Source organism: Eublepharis macularius, chromosome 7, assembly GCF_028583425.1.
Source record: "Eublepharis macularius isolate TG4126 chromosome 7, MPM_Emac_v1.0, whole genome shotgun sequence".
NCBI lineage: Eukaryota > Metazoa > Chordata > Lepidosauria > Squamata > Eublepharidae > Eublepharis > Eublepharis macularius.
Window position 1 is genome coordinate 88,190,404 of NC_072796.1, and position 6,152 is coordinate 88,196,555.

Consider the following 6,152-nt stretch of genomic DNA (forward strand, 5'->3'; position numbering starts at 1 on the left):
AGCTCATCGTTCCTGGTATTCTTATTCCAATCTCCACTGTATACTTCAAGGAGTCTCTCAGTGCCTTCATAGAGCCTTTGTTAGCTGTCTAAACTCAACCTCCCTTTTGGTATTCCTATTTAACCACCATATCCACTTCAGCTTTCCCTTGCCTCTTTTTATATTAGATCTTAGAATAACCCTGTGGGCTTATATGTTCTCCACAAAAATTAGCAAACTGAAAAGAAAAGCAATAGTAGAAATATTCCTTCAGTTTATTTCCATGAAAAAGCTGAGACTTCATTTGTGATGAGCAGAAACAAGAAGTTTGGCACATTTTAACCATGTATTTAAGACATAAATTGAACATAAGAAGGGCTCTGCTGGCTCAAACCAGTTGATCCATCAGATGTAGTGTCTTGTTTCAAACTGATGTTGACCAGTTGTCCTGGAGGGCCAACAAACAGGGCATAGAGGTCAGAATCTCCCCCTGTCACTGCCTCCTAGAACTGTTCAGAGGTTTACTGAATGTACAAGTTTCCTTTAGTCATAATAACTCATAACTAGAGATGGGCATGGACTGGCATTTGCCTACGGACCACCGGTTCGGGGTTCGTGGGCTTCCACGGACATGGTCCATGAACTTTTAACAGACCAAGCCTGGTTCAAGAAGCGGTTCGAGTCAGAAAAGGCCTTGGTTTTCCCACAGATTTTCACTTCAGTCGACTTTCCCCACCAAAGGTTCTCATGTAACGCTCCTCGATTATCACTTTTCCAAAGAGACAAACAACAACTTCCCCTCCCCTGTTCTGACTGACCCTTACCCACCCTTGGGGGAAGGAGAGAGACTTGTGCTCCTGTCCAGGAGAGGTGGCTGCCCACAAAACCCACCTACATGGGGCTGCATCAACAAGATATGCCCTCCCCAGGGGCGGGAAGACCAACTCTCCATGATGGGAAATGAATGGATGTACTTGAGTGAAAGCCAACTCCGCAACAGGATCATGTAGCAATTCAAAGGCCCCTTGCTGGAATGGAAGGCACAGGAGGGATGGAAAGGATGTCTTCCACACCTTGAGGGAAGGAAACGTATGCTACCCTGTTCAGAGGGAGCCTCTTTGGGCAGTGGACAACGAGTCCCACCTTAGTGACGTGGTGTGTCAGCTTGCTTGCTATCAAGCAAGCTGACCTGGGCCACTGTCCTACTTCTCACTGGACTTTGGGGATTGACCCTCAGAGGGGTCCTTGCGCTCGCAAGAGCAGGACGGTCGCCGACAAAACCCACTTCACTGAACGTGATGCAGTCCACCAAGGAAGCTCATCATGTGCCTTAGACTGTTTTGTCAGCATACAAATCATATCAAGAAAAAGAGGAGGTACTTAGAAGGTGCCAGGGACAGGGCTTGTCATCGGGAGGAGGATAATATATATTTGTAAAGCTCAGTCATCATGTGCCTTACACTGTTTCGTCAATATACAAATACAAATCCACTATTTAGGGAGTGAAAAAGGCTTAGAAAGAAGTGAAGCAGACAGAGCCCCCCAAAACCTGCTGCCAGTGGTTCTAGGGTGGGTGTTTCACAGAGGCCAGTAGCAGTCTTCCCCCTGCACCTCAAAAGCCAGGCTGGAAATATCCCCCCAAATCACCCACTATTTAGGGAGTGAAAAAGGCTTAGAAAGAAGTGAAGCAGACAGAGCTCCCCAAAACCTGCTGCCGGTGATCAGAGAGTGGGTGTTTCACAGAGCCTAATAGCACTCTCCCTCTGCTTGCATCTCATCAGCAGCCAAGAAAGAACGTGGGGGAAAGAAGGCAAGAACTCAGGCAGACAACGCCCAAAGCTGCCTTGCACCCACTGTGGCTCTGTGAGTGGGTGGCGTCAGAGCACAATAGAACCCACCGGCAACCCAGAAAAAAGGAAGAGATTTGGGGGGGGGATTAAGCCCAAGAAGAACCCAAGGACTCGAAAAACGCAGAAAGAAAACAGAGTAACCCGATAGTGTGGTAAAAGGATTTTTTTTAAAGTGCTCTCAAGAAAACTAGAGTAGAAAGGAGGAGAAAAAAATTAAACAGGAATGGAGAAAAGAGTAAGCTCTCTTGCAACTGAAGCCCCAAAGCCCCAAGGCACAAGCCGTGCTCTCACCAAAAAAAAACCTTCCCCGCAGCAAGCAGTTGCTAAGCTAACTCGCGTCCCTGCACCAGCAAAATGGAGCAGAGCTTCGCACACTTTGTCTTTTGTGCAGAAAGGCTAGTGATCTCTGTTTGGCTGACAGAGCTGCCAATCAAGGTTTCCTGGGCTAAGATTGGTGTGTTCCAAACGGAGAAGGTGGCTCCACACCGCTGCCGAGGAAATTGTTTGAGCAGGAATCCTAGCATGACGGGCCAACGGACACACGGACAGAAAGCCCCAATGTTTGGCGGTTTCGTGAGAAAAACACGCACCCACAGCCCGCGTGTTCGCGAAGGACGAACTGGGTAAGTTCGTGACGAAATTAGGTCCGTTATGCAGACCATGCCCATCTCTACTCATAACTACTGATGGACCTAATCCCCACGAATCTGTGTTATTCCCTTTTAAAAACCCTCTGTGCTAGTGGCCAGCATTATATCCCCTGGCAGTGAGCTGCACAATTTAATTAACCATTGCATAGTCTTTTTGTCCATTCTGAATGTATTGCATAATCACATTTATTGGGTGCCAGTATTATGGGAGAGAATGAAAAAGTTCTCTGGATCCACTTTCTTCACCCCATGCATAATTTTATAACTTTATGTCCTTCCTTAAACTGAGAAATCCCAGAATCTTTAGACTTTCCTCATAAGGTTTACTAGTTTAGATTTTATATTGGGTAAGTTAAGCTCTTTGGGGTGGATTATAGAGAAATTGGTTAGTAGGGGTGGGGAGAATTGAGTTTTCAGCCTATTAGCTAGTGGAGTGATGTACTAGATGTCCATAATATACAGCCAGTTGTATGATACAATCGGGTGGGAGTGGTGTAATCATCGATGGGGGCAGTCAGTATGGAGTCGGGGATCCCAGTGCTCATAGGACACGGGAAGTATAGTAGTGGGGCCAGGTATTGTAGAGGAAGGAGACAGATTTGCTCAGCTTCCAACCATCGCCCCATTCCAAGGCACGTTGGCAGTGGGGCTAGAAAAAATTGCCTCCTCCCAGCACTGATATTGTGTAATGCCAGGTCCATCACCAATAAGACAGTGCATCAGTATTTTGCAATGAATAATATGGATTTGGTGTGTATGACAGAGACCTGGGTGAAGGAGGATGAAATGGTCACCCTGAAAGAGATGTGACACACACACACACACACACCGGATTTTTCAGTCCTCCATCAGGCATGGGATAGTGAGACTGAGGGATGGGAAGTAAATCCTGGTTAAGGTGCCATTTTTGTGTGGCAGTTGATAAAAATAGTAAATGACCAACACAAGACCATATACATTTGAACCCTAGGTTAATATTACACACTTTTACAAAAAACAAACCTATACATCCAGAAGCCAATATGTATCAATTCTGCTGTGAGGATATTACCTCATATATTGTGTGGTGTAATATAAATTATTACAGCGGGCCATGGATCCCTTCACATGGTAACTGCACTCACACAAAACTCTTCATAGGTGTTTTAATTTGGTATTAAGTTTCCAATATTTCTGGATGTGTGTATCATCAATCTGTAATTAAAATCAAGTGGCCACTTGAAAGGATCTACCTGAAAGGTAATATTGATCATTGAGGAAGGCCCTAAGGTCGAAACACATATGGTCTTGTATGGTCATCTGATATTTTTGATATTTTTATGAACTGTATTTGGAAAATGTTATAGTTTATCCAAAACTTGCTCTGATTTCTTATGTAGCCTGTCGTTCAGGCCTTATGTTTTTAATTTTATTACTGTGTACACTGCATAATAAATATTTTTGAATATATTTTAATAGTTATAGCTTGACTCTTGTAGCATCCACAGAGATATTTCTGCCTTTGTCACAGGACATTATTTTCAAAAGTCTTGGCTTGGGATGTCAAAGAAGTGATTGGTCTACATTCCAACCAACTAAGGTAGAACAGAGGGAAGTAGAATCCTTTCCCAGATGACATTCAACTATTGGGTGGCCTAAAGCAGCCTATTAATATGCTTAAAATCTACCGCAGAACTTTTGAATCCAAGAGACTATGCTGCAGGCTTAAAATTTCATACATGTACACAGCAATGTCAAATAACCACTGGTTCAGTTGCAACATTTCTCCAACAGCTAATTATTGCTTAAAGAAGTGTAGCAGTGCTAGATTTCCTTCTGTGGTGAGAGATCTCCCACCCCCAGGGTCCAAGCTCGCAACAAAGATTGGTGAGAAACAGAAGTAAAATGAGTGAGAACTTCAGGAATTTCAGAAATGCCTAGAGCATCACACAATGCTATGACATCACTTGTGACTTCAATCATTTCCACCTGCAACAAAGAAAAAGATTTATTAGAATTGAATTTGCACAGCCCTTACCTGTTTATATCAAAAAGAGTCCAGTAGCACCTTTAAGACTAACCAACTTTATTGTAGCATAAGCTTTCGAGAATCACTGTTCTCTTCGTCAGATGCATGGAGGGCAAGAAGAAACTGGTCAGATATATAGGTGGAGAGGGGAGGGAGGAGTAGATGGAAACAGTTGCTTCTGATATGGAGATCAGTTTGCTTCTGTTAAGGAAGTCAGTTACTTCTGATAATGAGATAACCATTCATAGTCTCTACTCAGTCCCAGCCTGACTGAGTCAAATTTACATATGAATTCCAATTCAGCAGCTTCCCCTTGGATTTTGTTTTTGAAAGGTTTCAGTCTTTTTTCTATTGTTCATGTTTCTTATGTCAGTGTGCGTGCATCCCAGCACCGAGGCCACAGGTGAGCAAAGCAGAGTCACACACACCAGTAAAGACTAGTGCTAAAACCATTTACTTTTTATTTACAAAATATACAGTCTAAAGAGCCATCCAGTACTTTGTACAATCCGACAAAGTGCTTCACCAGACAGTCTGTTTTTAGGCAGGGGGAAACGGTACAGAACATGTACACATATATACATTTCAGCCCTGACAAGTGTCCAATCAGCAGTCAGATGCTGAGTCATCTAGCTCCTCCTGCATTGCATCATTCACAGGGGAGGAACCAGACCAAACCGGCTCAGTCAGGTACATACAGCTGTCAGAGATTATGGCCATCCACTAATTGCCTGCAGTCTTCTAGCAATGTAATGCTAACATCTTAATCTATAAATGCAGATGTCATCAAATCCTTGTTATCCATTTCATGCAAAAAGTCTATTAACGGTTTCCATTCAGTCAAGAAGTTAACTAATGTCCTTTCTCTAATCAATGCAGTAAGTTTTGCCATTGACGCAAACTCCAAAACTTTTGTCAACCATTCCTCCACTGTAGGCACTGTTGTAGTTTTCCACTTTTGTGCATAAAGTACTCTTGCCGCTGTAATAAAGTATAAAAACAGTGTTCTAAAGCTTTTTTCCAACTGGCTGTCTGTTATTCCCAACAGAAAAGTCTCTGGTTTCAGCTGAAGTTTAATCTTCAAAACCTTCTGAATCGATGATTGTATCTGCAACCAAAAACTCTTTCTTTCTTACGTGTCCACCACATATGAAAAAATGTTCCTTCTTGTTTAGCACATTTCCAACATACATTTGATGCCCCCTTATACATTCTAGCCAATTTTTCAGGAGTCATATACCAACGATACATCATTTTGTAAAAATTTTCTTTAATACTGGAGCTTAATGTAAATTTCAGCCCTCTTGTCCACATATTTTCCCATTTCTTCATTAATATATCGTGTCCACATTTTTTTGCCCATTTAATCATAAAATCTTTTACTTGCTCTTCTTCTATCTCAAACCTCAACAAAAGTTTATACATTTTAGATATAACATTTTAATCATTTGTACAAAGGGCTATTTCAAATTCAGTTTTAGATTTCTCAAAGTCATAATGACTCTTGTCTAATTTGAATCTCTCCAGAATTTGCATATATGGAAACCACTGACAGGCGTGCCCTTCTGCTGCTTTTGATTTAATTTTAACTTGGTCCTGAGAGAATCCCAATAAATCCTGATAAATTAACCATTTAGGTGGACTAACCATTTCCCTTCTAAAATG